The sequence below is a fragment of the Babylonia areolata genome, chromosome 1 (genome assembly GCF_041734735.1).
Source record: "Babylonia areolata isolate BAREFJ2019XMU chromosome 1, ASM4173473v1, whole genome shotgun sequence".
Lineage (NCBI taxonomy): Eukaryota > Metazoa > Mollusca > Gastropoda > Neogastropoda > Buccinidae > Babylonia > Babylonia areolata.
The window spans coordinates 41,517,812-41,532,811 of record NC_134876.1 but is presented as its reverse complement, the minus strand read 5'-3'; positions in this window follow the sequence as shown (position 1 = coordinate 41,532,811).

Sequence of the window (15,000 nt, the reverse complement as noted above, 5' to 3'; positions counted from 1 at the left end):
CAAACACAGAGTAGGCTATGGACTGATTCCAGTTTTTTCTGAAACAAGAAAGTGGTCATGCAATTTTCTGTCAACATCAATCTAACTTTATGCTTACTTGCCTGTCTACCTATTCTTTGTGTTAATGCTTGATTGGTTTGATAATTTGTGACTTGATTGAAGTGTCTGGCATTTGGAAATATCTCTGACACACCTGTAGGCCACTGCACCAAATCTTATTTCAAGGGAAACTTAAGAATGCATTGACATTCATTTGATTTCAGTCAGAAACATTACAAATAAATGTATTTACAATTATCTGTTTACGACTAAACCAGGAGAAAATCTCATAAATTAAAGCTGATTTTGAATTTTCTTTCTTCTGTGTTTGGTTCAGTAACCTATCACATTTGGTACGATTTCAGAACTAGTGTTTGGATACTGAACAATTTGATGCAATTCAAAATTTTCTTCTTCACATTTGAAATATAAATTTTTCGCAAACAACGCCTCTGGCAATTATAACCAGGTGCCTTAGCTATCATTTACCGTTGTAAGATGAATGATTTGTTGATTAGAATTCACAGTATACTACTTCATTGTGATGGGGTTCAATATCCAGGCCTTTACCCTATATCTCCCCTCGGAATTGTTCACAGGGCTTCTTTCATGAGGGGCCATGGCCTTTACAGAATGAATTATACGTATCTGTATTTGTATCTGTATCCGTATCAATATCCCCCCTCTCTCTGTGTCAGTATCTCTGTACATCTCTCAGTATCTGTCTCTCTGTTTGTCTGCATGTCTGTCTGTAATATGGAACTGTTGGGGCGCGCGCGCGCGTGTGTGTGTGTGTGTGGTTTTGCTTTTTTTGGTGACATTGTTGGACTGAAGTTGCGATTCAATGAGTATGTATTGTAATTGTATCCTCAAAACCCCAAAAGTGGCAAAAGTATTCAATTTCTTTGAATATTTTGAATGTGACTGTCTGTATGTCTGCCCCCCCCCCCTTTTCTCTCTCTCTCTCTCTCTCTCTCTCTCTCTCTCTCTCTCTCTGTGCCTCCATCCCTCAGTCTTTTTCTGTCTTTATGTGTGCTTCCTTTGCATCATTGTTTGTTTTTTCGTTTTCATACATATTTATAATAATAAACACAAAGTATGAAATTTGAATTTATCTGAAGCCACCAATCTATACCAGTGAATGCCAAATAGACTAAACAAAATAAACATAAAAGGAAACACATCAATAGGCCAGCCTGGGAACGAGACAATGCGAAATCAACAAAAATCATTTTCCAAACGAAAGAAAAACAACAACAATAAGCAAATGAGTTTTGGAAAAGAATATTCACGCGATTTCGTTCTAAAAGTAGACGGACAAATGAGGAACGGAAGGAAACAAAACATATGATAAAACATTCCCCTATCCATCACATTATTTGTTTAAAAGGACATGCCAGATTCAAACGCAGCTGAGAAAACACACACACACACACACACACACACACACACACACACACACACACACATGCCACGTATGCAAAGATAGGCAGACATGCAGACATGCAGAAAGAGACATCAACTGAGAAAGAGAGAGAGACATAGACAGAGAGAGGGGGGGGGGGCAGGGGTGTTGGGGGCGGGGGGGGGCGTGGTGGGGAGGGGGGGGGGGGCAGAGACAGAGAGACATGCACAGTGACGCAGAGGTCAGAAAAACAAAACAGATCTGTTTGTTAGCCGAGTCTGTGAAAATGCGTGTGTGTGTGGATGGGTGGATGGGTAGATTGTGGAAAGCTGTCTTTATGTTTGTGATTTATTAATAATAATAATAATGTACATTTATATAGCGCCCTTTCTCTCTAAGAGCTCAGGGTGCTTTAAATGAAAGAAAAATATTACAAATTACATAAAACATTCCTGACCACTCTTTCTCATGAGGAAGGTTGTTCCAGATGTGAGGAGCAGCAATGAAGAAAGAACGTAATAACACGAGGAAGTTTCAAAAGGTAACAGTCAGAGGAAGAGCGGAGATTTCTTGCGGGAGTATAAACACTGATAAGGTCACAAATATATGTTGGTCCTGCAGAGTGGAAAGCAGAACAGCAGAGACACGCAACTTTGTATTGAATTCTCGCTTCAATGTAGAGTGTAGAGGTGAGGAGAAATGTGATCAGTACGTGGGACTCTGAGAGTCAGACGGGCAGCATTGTTTTGAAGTTTCTGAATTCGCTGAAGAATATTATGTGGACAGCCTATGAGAAGAGAATTACAGTAGTCGATTCGTGACAGCACAAAAGCGAAAATAAGAGTTTTGTTAGTTTTAACAGAAAGGTACTGACGGATAGAGTTGATGCGACGAAGTTCACAATTGTCTATGCGTATCAGATGTTTGAGTCAAGAATGACTTCAAGGTTCCTTACTGATTTAGAAAACTGAACTGTGGCATCACCAACAACAATAGAGGCAGGAAAAGAAGAAGACGTGGGCATTCTTGCAGAGGAAATAATCATAGCTTCAGTTTTGTCATCATTTAACTATAGTTTGTTGCACGTCATCCAGGATTTAACATCGAGAATACAATCCTGCATTGTCAGATTCAGACTGTGTACTTGGTTTGGCTCTGCAGCCTTTTGTAGCTGAGTATCATCAGCAAAAGAGTGGTGAAAAACAGAATGGCCAGAAATGACATCAGAAAGAAGAACAGTGTACAGAACGAACAGAACGGGGCCCAGGACAGAGCCTTGTGGCACACCATAGGAGATCAGGGTTGGATCAGACTTAAAGTTACTAACAGAGACAATCTGGAAGCGGTTGGATAGGTATGAAGAAAACTAACTCAGGACTGTTGAGTCAATCCCAAGAACATGTTCAAGCCAGGAGAGGAGTATACTGTGGTCTATTGTGTCAAACGCAGCCGACAGATCGAGCAAAGTTAACACAGACAGTTTACCTTCATCAACAGACAATAACAGGTCATTAACTACTTTCAACAAAGCAGTTTTCAGTGCTATGGGCAGATCTATATGCTGACTGAAAAGAAGAGAACAGGATGTTTAATGCTAAATGGTCTGAAAGTTGGGAGAGAACCATTTTTAAAAAAATAATTATTTTGGACACAAAGCAAGGTTGGATACAGGGCGAAAACTTTTGAGGTCATTGTGATCCAGAGTGGCTTTCTTTAGCAGGGGTTTAACAAGTGCAGTTTTATATACATCAGGGAAAACACCAGAAATTAAAGACTCATTTATAGTTTTTGTAAGTGCAGGCAAAACAACATCCAAACACTCATACAGTAGTGGTGTGGGAAGGGGGTCCAGGTCACATGTTTTTCCCAGAAACTGAAGTTGAACTGTATTTATTAAAACTATATTAGCTCAACTATTAGAGTTCCCCATTGTTAATGTCCACTGATATATAAAAGCACTAATCAGGTAGAGCTCCGATGTCACTGAAATGCGACTAGATCAAGGGTTGGTTATCTGTAAACTTACCGTTTTTAAATTTCAGACATAGGATAGGCCATCATTTCATTCACATCACAGGGGAATCCAAACTATTCATAGACTCCATCTTGCCTGTGCATCTGGCGGCAGGGAGTGTTGCACTCTAAACTCACTGGCGGTGAAAGGGTTAACAATAGCAGCAGCAGCTTTGGAAGAAGACTGGGTACACGTTCCCATTGCAAACTGGCCTCCATTAACCTGGTCGAGAAACAACAGAACAACAACATCGCGTTATCATGGCATAAAACACGTCGGTACGAAAAGCATGCTCGGGTGAGTCCACGAACAAATTAAGAGAGAGAGAGAAAGAGACACACAAACACACGCACACACGCACACACACACACACACACAGACGGAGACAGAGAGACAGAGAGAACGTTTTTAAGTTACATTTCATCCTCTGTACACAGGAGACAGAGGAAGGTTTACAGTCCATGCAGGGCCATTGGGCGAGCGGCACAGTGAGACGCTGCCGTGTTTATGTGTGGCCAGGCCAAATCCTGGAGCACGGCCAATGGAAGGGCAGGGGTGAATCTTGTGGTTTCAGGAATCTGCAAGAAGCTTTAAACAACGATTTGTGCGCCTATTTCGCTGCACAGTCAGACATTAATGACGTCACACCCCCCTCCACCCCTCCATTTCCCAATCCTCCACAGCAACCCTTCCTTTCCGAGTCAACCCATCCTTCTGCGTCACATCCTTTGTCGTCTGTGCTGGTCTAACTGTTGGAGCACGCTATTTCCGTTCAAGATAGCGGTCCTAAATGGGTGGCGTGGCTTTAACGGTGATGCAAAGACCTCACAGCATCGTGCTAACTTCTGCCACACGCTCACTGTCTGCACCGATCGGAATATGGTCTTTCTATTTGGACAAGCGGTCACATTAAGGCCATGGTAATCGTGTTCCTGAGGTTAGTAGCTCCGGATCAGGAAGGTCTTACCGAACCTTATTCCTTCTCTGGGCCTCTCTTACACTCGATTTGACACCTTTTTTTCTTTTCTTTTCTCTCTCTCTCTCTCTCTCTCTCTCTCTCTCTCTCTCTCTCTCTCTCTCTCTCTCTCTCTTTAACTGATACTCAAGTTAGAAAAAAAACCCAAATCACAAGTATCCCTTTGAATAAACCTTGTCTGAGCTGAGGAAGCAAGATTAGGGGTGGTGGAATGGGTCAAACGTGAAGTCAGATTTGTCTTCATTTCAACCAGTTTTCTTATCCATATATACCACAGTGATTTTGTTTTAGAAAAAAAAGTGTTTTAGATAAAGTCTGTACATTGACAACTTTACAACGAAAAATGCGGGTTTCTTAAAAAAACAACAGCAACAAACAAAACAAAACAACCCCCCCCCCTTCCCAAAACAAAGGGGCTCAAGTCAGCATGGGTTACTCCTAGAATTATGTCTCTTCTGCTTCGTCAAATTTGTGCACTCGACCCTTTATGTCTGGCCTTAAAATCTACTTCTTTCCGAAGTACACCCCTCCGCCACACCCCTCTCTTCTGGAGCTACAGCTTCCCCATCTTTCTATTAATAAATATTTATTAGGTTTATCTTTTATCCAGATTTTCTGTTTTCTCAAAGATGATATAATCTCAATGACTTATTCCCCATTGAGAGTACGTTAATATGTATTGCATTGTACTGCATTGTTTTGTACAGTGTTGTGTTGTTTTGTGCTGTGCTGTGTCGTGTTGTTGTGCTGTGCTGTGGTGTGCATTGCTGTGCTGTGTTGTGTTGTGCTTTGCTTTGCTGTGCTGTGTTGTGTTGTGCTTTGCTGTACTGTGCTGTGTTGTGCTTTGCTGTACTGTGCTGTGCTGTGTTGTGCTGTGCTGTGCTGTACCTCCATCACTGACACGAAATAGCAGGGTGTCGTTAATCCAACCGCTCGGTAATCTTTTCATCTCCTACCCTTGTTACTGCGCGTCTCCAGATCATGAATTTCCATCTGCATCACCCTCCCCCACCATTGTCTTCAGTATCGGGTGAGCTCATTTGCCATTCATTGTCGAGATCGACCGACGCATCCTTGATCAGGCGCGTGACCTTTGTCGTGTGGCACGTGCCGCCCTCGTGACGTAAACCACAGTGATAAACTGACTGGGGCTGACTGCCGGAGAGTCACATGTATAGGGTGCTGTGAACACATTCACGATGAGGAGCGCAAGGGTTCTGAACCTGAAGCTGTCAGTACCCAGACGGAGGCAGATTTTGTTTCCTTGTCTTTTATTTTGCTAGACGTGTGTGTGATAGAGGGCAGGACCTGTCATGATCACAGTAAGATCAACGCTTGTTTTGTCGGGCAGCCCAACTATTCTGTTCCGTAGGCAGTGCTGTGGAGGAAAAAACAACAACAAACAACGTATGACACTTGATAGTCATGTACTTTTTGTAGAATAATAACCCCTCCTGGTCATTAACTAGCTTAGTATTTCTCCACTCATTCTCTTCTTCAGAAACTCCACTACATTATCCGCGGGGAGAGAGGATGTAGGGAGTTGTAGAAAAGAACTTGGCAATTTTCTTGAGTGCTCACTTACCGTGGACTATGTTATTTGATCGTGATAACGGCCAAACAATAAATGGGTTTGGAAGACTTCATACTGATCTTCTCTTGGGAGAACATCGTTTCCAAGAACCTCATCTCAGGTTATTATTTCTCCGATCTGCTCCGCTCGGTATGTCCCCTGAGGATCCGCTTCTTTTCAGTGGTTGGCAACAGTAGTATCTCTCGTGCTGGCAACAGTTCACGTATGAAAATATACAGATCAACAATACATGGCAGACTTACAACTCCGACCCCACCAGAGACGGTAAGCGAAAGGGCAGGCCAGAATGACAGGGAGAGACATGACAAGTGATGGTGAGATGAAATATTCAGTCATACGGACGCAAGACGGGTTTGTTCTGGTGAAAAGAAGCGAATGGCCACTATGAATACAAGAAAATGACCAGCATAACTCACGCAGGGCAATATAATATACTATCTAATTATATTACTCAGCATATAACCAGTGTCATTTTTCTCAGCACAAGTGAACGGGAATAAGGGGGATGGCGACCGACGATCTTCTTGTATTGCTGGCAAAACTAATACAACAGTAAAAAATAAACGTCGGTTTTCAGGTTGATGCTCACTGGCTGAAAACATAAACTGATGTGGCATTGTTCTAAACGGACGTGTGCATGAAGGAAACATAAAATTACCGTAAAGATCGTGCGTGATGAGAAGAGAATCGTCACTTTTGATTGTTGAAACAGATCGATGAGAATTTTACCGCATGTTCTGTGCGTTCATCGTGAGTGTGAGTTGCACGTTTCAGACTCCAAAGGCTCGTCATCTTCTGCCCATCAAGGGTGAGACCTGTCGTCACATCTGACTATTAAGATACAAGATATCACTTGTCTTCACGGTATAATGACTGCACTTTGTCACTCTAATGTTCACCTTCAGTTTAGGTTTCAGTTTCCCAAGAAGGCGTCACTGCGTTCGGACAAATCCATATACGCTACATTACATCTGCTAGGCAGATGCCTGATAGCAGCACAACCTAACGCGCTTGTCAGGCCTTGAGTGCATGCTTGTATATTTGAGGGTGGATTTCCTTTTACATAATTTTGCCAGAGGACAACACTCGTTGCCATGGGTTGTTTTTCAGTGTGTGTGTGTGTGTGTGTGTGTGTGAGGGAGAGAGAGTGAGAGAGAGAGAGAGTTCACGTTTCTGTGATGCAGGTGTGTTGGTTCAAATACGCTGCGAAAGAATTGTGCAATAGCACTCGCATGTTGCCATAAGGCATGATCTTCCCGTGCTCACACTAATACTAATGGCCTATCCATCAAAGTGAAAACAATTAAGATTTATTGTATTATTTATCGGTTTACTATTTTATCCATATATTTGCTTATTTAATTATATGTTCATTTATTTATCCAGTTACTTTTATATTCGTTTTATCTTATATCATCAATCGATTTATTTATTCATTATCTATTTATTTAGTAATGTGTTTGCTTATTTATTTGTTAACCTTAATTTTATATTTGATCTGTTCATAGAAATACGTAAATCGTTTCCAACATTATATTTTCGAATATTACCTGCATTTAGAGACCATTTAGCATCCACGCGCGTGTGCGCTGACGCACAGACACACACACACACACACACACACACACACCTCCTATGCCTTTTCCAGCCTGGATGCTGAATGCAGAAATGGAGGCGTTCAACAAAAGGGCAAGGATTGGTGTCCCAGGGGCTCGGCTATAATAGCATTGTCCTGTACCAGTCGGGTCCAACGACCTAACTGACCGGATATTTAGTAGGTGAAGACAATAGACAAACGGAGAGGTAGAGAGATCGCGAGAAAGAGAGAGAGACAGAAAGACAGAAGCAGAGAAGGGAGGAAGAGGAAAACGGGAATGTGGCTGAAAGAAGGGTGAAGAGATTGATGAACAAAGAAAGAAAGAAAACAAAAGAAAAGAGAACAGCATTGTAGAAGACAAAGCGATCTGTTGGAAGAGAGAAAAAAAGAGAGCCGTGACGATAGGATATAGAGAAATAAAAATTTATAGAGACTGAGATAACAATAACGATAACAATTATTTATTAAAGAAAAGGCCACAGCCCTATTTGATGGGAGTAATTTACAATAATCAGTAGGCGCCAAACACATGTCAACCATAAACATGCACGTACATTTAACATAGTATTGTTATTTCACAATAAAACTATACCTTCTTTGAAGGATCTGTGCATATACAATGCACGATTTCGTATTGAATTTTCTGCTGTTGTTTTTTTTACGTCTAAAGCAAAAGAAGCCAAGAAATGTTGGTTGTTTCGTAATATTCTAATTGAATATCGTTTTGCCTTATATCTGCAAACACCGTGCATATGAATACAAATGCAGTTCATCTCCTCTAGAAGATGTTTACAAAGGACACATCAAATCTTTTTCTGCGTGGACTTTCTTTGACGATCTACAGCAATATTTGAAACGCCAAATCTGCGTTTTGTAAATATTGATCGAACATATCTGTTCATATTCCACCAGTACTACATAGTTCATTGTCAGCAATGATAACCCTTCACTCGTCTGAACTTGACTGTCCCAGTCTTGCCATGTACAGTCAACCAATATATGTTTAAAGCAAACTAAAAAGCTGTTAACACATCCTAAACCCGGTTTATACCAAACAAATGAAAAAAAAAAACACAAAAAAAAACACACACACCAAGAAACTGCACCAATATTTACGACGTGGGATGTCCACGTTCCTTTTCTTCTCACCATCGAAAATGGGACAGAGAGAGAGAGAGAGAGAGAGAGAGAGAGAGAGAGAGAGAGAGGAGAACGAACGAACGAACAAACGAATGATTTATTTTGGTCAGGCTCATTTTGCCCATTCACACGGGGACACGGTGGGGAAGGTTGTACATGTCAGAAACGTAACGAAATATGAGAAGTGACGCGCTGTACACTTGATCAAAACATTGAATCCACGTCATGCTATCAATTATAATTAGTGTCATACAAAGTCTGTATAATCACAATCTTTGTTTTCAAATAGGTCGACAAGTGAAAAGGAATCACACAGCGAAACTAATCATGATATATCGAGATCAGGATTTCCATTTCTAGCACATTTACAAGCAACAGAGAGAGAGAGAGAGAGAGAGAGAGAGAGAGAGAGAGAGGAAGGAAGAAGAAGGAAGACAGATACATAGAAAAAAGGAAGAAAAAAAAGCAACAAGAACAAAAAGAATAGAGGGTAAAAGAAAGCCACAGGCTGAAATGGAACAAAAGAATAAAAAGGGAAAAGTGTGGGGGGTGGGATAGAGGAGAAAAACCAAGGAACAGTAAAGCCGATCCAAAAAGTAATATCTGCATCATCATCACGACTTCAGTATTGATCAATTGTAGAGCCAGACAAAGTCATCCCGTCCAGATTCTTTGAAACAAAGACAAACGAAACAAACTAGATCCCCTTTAAAAGAAAAAAAGGCAAAAGATACGAAGCATTGATTAATTCATTTATTGATCATTGTTGCCACTATCGTTATCATCATTATTGCCATCAACGTCATCACCAAGATCAAACGACCAACTACTTAAGCAAATTACATGTTGCTCGTGCATCTTCTTTCGAACGTGTGTTATTAACTGTTGCTATCAGTCTCGGGTCTACGGCTTTAACGTGGTCATTATTTCTCAGATAGAATCTGAAACACATGTTGTGGTGTCGTGGCCATGAAACTGAGCACGTTCATTTGAGTGAATACTGATGTTCCTGGCATGCCTCCTGTGTCCCCTTTCATTAGCGGCCTTACGTTCTGTCTTTAATGGAACACACGTAATTTATCACTATAAATGGAGTGGTATTCTAGTGGTGGTGTCCGACTAGCTTGTGTGTAGACAGGTTCGATTACCATGCGGACCGGATGGGTTTATTATGTGGGTTTACACTTCTTTCCTGCATACATGACAAATAACAAAGTGGTACGAACATCGCTTGGAAACACACACACAGACACACACACACACACACACACACACACACACACATGCATGCGCGCACACGCACACACACACACACACACACACACACACACACACACATATCTGAGCCTCTTTGAAACGGTCAGTAAAACGGCAATGGGATGCCTTCAGCGCTGTCACTCTTGCCACGAAGCATGCTGAATCAATCGCTTCTTGATGTGCAACATACATCAACAAATCCAAAGGAATTTGGTGAAAGATGTTTTTACATGACTGTTTAGCGCAGGCGTTGTTGTGTGCGCTGTCAATCACTCGGTGCAGCATAATCCACACTCGTTACTTCCGCATTTCGTGGCCGCCTTTACATAAATGTGTTTGGAGTGAACGTACACAAGAAACTATCTGATAAGCCTCCTCCTCACTAATGATCTGAGCCTCCCGCTCCTTTAACCCCTCCCTGTTTACTGATGACAAACGCGTCAAACGGTCACCAGAATTATGCCCCATGAACTGTCCACACACAAGCTGTTCTGCTTTCCACTCCACAGGACCAACATGTCTTTCTGACCTTATCAGTGTATACACTCCCGCAAGAAATCTCCGCTCTTCCTCTGACTGTTTCCTTTTGAAACTTCCTCGTGTCAGTACAAGAACCTATGGTGAACGCTCTTTCTTCTTTGCTGTTCCTCACATCTGGAACAACCTTCCTCATCATATCCGTGCATCTGATTCTATTTCTGCTTTTCGCTCATCACTCTTTTTAAAACCTGTCTATAAGCACTCTCAGCATCCTTGTTCTCCAACACCACCCATGTCAGCTCACTTTGGAAGTATGAAGAGTGGGGAAGGGAGTGTGTGTGGGGGGGGGGAGGGGTGGGGGGGAGGGAGGAGGGGTTGAGAAAGAGTGGTCATGAATGATAAATGTAACTTGTAATATTTTTCTTTCATGCAAAGCGCCCAGAGCTCTTAGAGAGAAAGGGCGCTTTATAATGTACATTATTATTATTATTATTTTATGAACTCACCGCAGCCATGGGCGTGGATGGAAAAGCAAAATTCACAATCAGCTCAGTTATGGTGAGACCAGATTTCGAAAAGCTACATAATCAGGAACGTTGTAGTTTGTTATATTATGTTATGTTATGTTACAGAAGTTGGGGAAGTTGAGTTTAGCGTGATCGATACGGATATGAATGATGCCACATGATCCACTTGGGTTTGAAAGTGCCTGACTGTCATGTGCTGCGTGCCTTTTGTTCATCCAACGTGATCTAGACCCGGAGGACACAGACACATCTGTAATGGTAAGGAAAGCTGAGTGACACTGGCTTTTAAACACGACTCCCTAAAGTGGGTGGCGCTGACTGCTTGGTCCCATTGAATCCACAGCGCCGTGACCCCAGGGAAGAACGGGTGAGATCGAACAAGTCCCACACGTATATTAGGTGTTAGAGAGCGGCTGTCCAAAAATACCCCTGGACATGACTAAGCTCTCATACAGATAAAGCAATGTGGAAATATTGAAGGCTGCTGGGTAACTATTTATGTATAAAAAAAAAATTAAAAAGATGAGTTGCTGAAGCTTTTTTTTTTTAAATTATATTTCTCGCCAGACGTCATCGTGAAATTTGCTTTTCTATGGTAATCTTTTCTGACTTTTGTGTTTGAAGATGAATGCATTCATAAGCACAGGGAATACCCCTAGACATTGCAGATGGCTCAAAAGCATGCTGATTATCTCATTTGAAATGGTTCGTCTGGTTCGATATGTCCACCAGCTGTCTATTCAAACAAAAGGAGTACAAATTTGCAACTATGTGTTGAAAGTCTGACACAGGCACACCGGTATCTGAACTCTTCTAAAAGTGTGAGTGTAGCCTGTGCTCTTCATCGATAACTCCGCAGACATATGCAAAAATCTAAGTTCCCTTCTGGTAGAAGTTCTAGCTACTTCCCTGTGTCCACAAGGACTAGGTGTATGAAATAGAATTTCAATTTTGGAAAGGTCAGTCCCCAGCAGTCATTTAAATCTAATCTGAGATGATTCTTTTCATTCCGAACAGATTCTGTTTCCACTCTTAACTGTCTCCAACTCCGTGACGGAGCGAGGGAGGTTTAAAAGGGGGTATGAAAGGAAGTGTAAGGTTGGTAAGCTTGAAAATGTTTTCATGCAACAAATGAGTAACCACGTGCGTGTGGTTTCTTATTATTCCATGAAACAACATTGTTTCTTTTGGTTTCTTCGTAAACGGTTTCGACTGGAAAGCAGTCTGAGGTTGCTCAATTTTGAGGATTGTGCTCATTACATTATAAGTGAGTGTAAGTTTTTATTCATCCAGTCGACTTGCCTGTGTACAGGCTGAACAAGTTCTCAGATTATTGCATTGTACAGGTGAATGTTATTGCCCTTATTAACTTTTTCGATAGTTTGAAACTATAACTCATCGCTGGCAGTTCTGGACAACCATCCAGATGGCACATATTAAGTGAAATGAGGCCAGTGATAATACTTGGCTGAGACAACAGTGTGGTTGAGTACTTATCATCATGCCCCAGGCCATGTGTTGCACGATCCTAAGGAGGCATGCAGGCAAGGGCCACAGTGAGCCGTGATGAGGCGGTCAGGAACAGCCACAATACGGGAAGAAAATTCAGTGACCTCTGAAGAACAGAAACCCTAATTCAAAAACCAAAAAACCAAACGAAAACAAAAATACAAACAAAAAACCACATCGGACGGCAAAAGCCAGTGAAGGATGACTGCCATCTCCTGTGCCGAGCAAAGCACAGACTCATCTTTAGGCTTCAGGCAGAGGGAACAGCCACAGTCTCTCCTCCATTCTGTCAGTGCGGACAGGGGGAACAGAAAGTTAGGCATGTCCTCCAAGATGCATGCTCTTCTCTTGGTTGGGGGCTTTAAGCTGGCCAAAGAATGCAACGATGCACCAGAAGTTGTGGGAATGCCAGAGACATTTCATACACACGTCCGCTGCATGTATGACGGCTGTGCCCAAGTGGTGTGCAGCGAATGTGTGGCGCTCACTTTCCTGTCAACCACGGCGCTTTCGACCTGTGAGAGTGGTTTGCTGATGTTGTCTGTCGTGTCTTTGCTCCGCTGTCATAATATCTCTCCAGAGCAAGTCACACGTGACCACTAAGGCAGCTGTTTACGAACGATCACAACTTCACGTGAAAAAAAAAACAAAAACATCACGGTACGTGGTTTCAACAATCGCGATGAGGTCCGTCAGTGACTACGTCAAATAACAAGCAAGACGTGATGACATTGTAGCAGTACTACCAATAAAGTCTTGCTTGCGTTTCAAATTGCTTTGTGAGGGCCATGACAACATCCCGAACAGCTGTGGGCAGACCCCTGACAGCCCGCCATGATTACTGTGCTGAACTGTGTCGTACCACTCACCGAACTGCCCAGCGTCAGGCTGTTGGTCATTCATTAGTCCCTGTCTATCATAACTTGCCCACGGGGCAGAATTTCAGAGGGCATGACCTCTACTCGACATACGTTCACTTTGACAGACAGTATTCATTCAACGATCCGTCAGCACTTTGAAAGGGTCTTTCATTTGCCCCTGGGGGGAAGATATTACCTCTTTCCTCTCGCTTTGCCTCTTCTCGCGTACGTCTGTATTCATGTCCACCAAAACTATCGTCAGCACCGTCGTTCGACCACAGCAACGGCAACAGCAGCAGCAGTGATATACATTTTAGTAGTAGTGGTGGTAATGATGATGATGACGGTGATCACGATGATAGTATTACTGTGTGATTTGACTGAAAAGAGGAAGTATAAGCCAAGCATTCATGATTTACTTATGTTAGCTTTAGGGGAGGATAGGGGAGACATGATGTGAAGAGCGGGGTGCGGGGGGAGATTATGGAGGGGAGGGAGAACTGGCAGTTAATTTAGCTTTCCTTTTCGTATCACGATTCATGCCAACAAAGAAAAGCAGTGCAGTGATTGTAACAACAGTAACTGCAGCATCAGTAGTAGTAGCAACAGAAGCAGCAGCAGCAACGGTAGTAGTAGAAGTTGTAGTGACCTCATCAGTCACCTCCGGACCCACACCGATCTTCCATCGGATATTAGAAGCCATGGTTATCTTCGAAACCAAAGGACGAACATCACTCACACAGAATAAAGTACAGGATCAGCACTCTATGTTATAAATGTATTCACAAATCTGCCCCTTCCTACCTTTGTGGCTGCCTTCACCTCTTCACTCCATCTCGCTCTCTACGATCGGCTTCGGATCCACCATGTTTACGCATACCCAGATTCAAACACTCCACTATTGGACGCTCTTTCTCTGTCTCTGGACCTTGCATTTGGAATGAACTTCCTCTTTCGCTTCGTCAGGTCTCCGCACTCAGCTCTTTAAAGTCTGGCCTTACAAAACCCACCTCTTCCCAATATAGCCTCCCTCCCCTGCCTCTTCCTTGTCTTCAATTTCTTCTTCAGTTTTAGAGTTATGCATGCGTGTAAATGACTGGTGTGAAAGCACTTTGATTTGTCTCTGCAAAAGATTCAGCGCTATATAGATACTATAGTTATCATTATTATTATCAGTAGTAGTAGCAGTAGTAGTAGTAATGAGTAAGATTTTCTGGCATCTGTTAAAGCATCTTTTCTACTTCTTTTTTTTAATGAAAGAAGCCAGTGCCTTTTTCAAGCACACTTCCTGGCAACACAGGCCACCCCTGTCATGGCCTGACCATCAACCCCCCTGCATTCTGCACACTCAGCAGTGACCTTGCTGTCCGCGTGAATAGCTGTGCTTGTTTTTCAACATCATGGTGTTCAGCAGTCAGTTGTTTTGTTGTTGTTTTCTTTGGCTTAGCTTCAGTACTACTGACCTTTTGTACACTGCCTCGTAATTATGCCCTGGGTTTTGATGCCCGTTTAGTAACTAACAGACTAAGCAGATACACTGGTGGTACCCCTGAATCCGGCATCAGTGAAACTGGACCTGAGCTGCAAATAGTATACACGCAT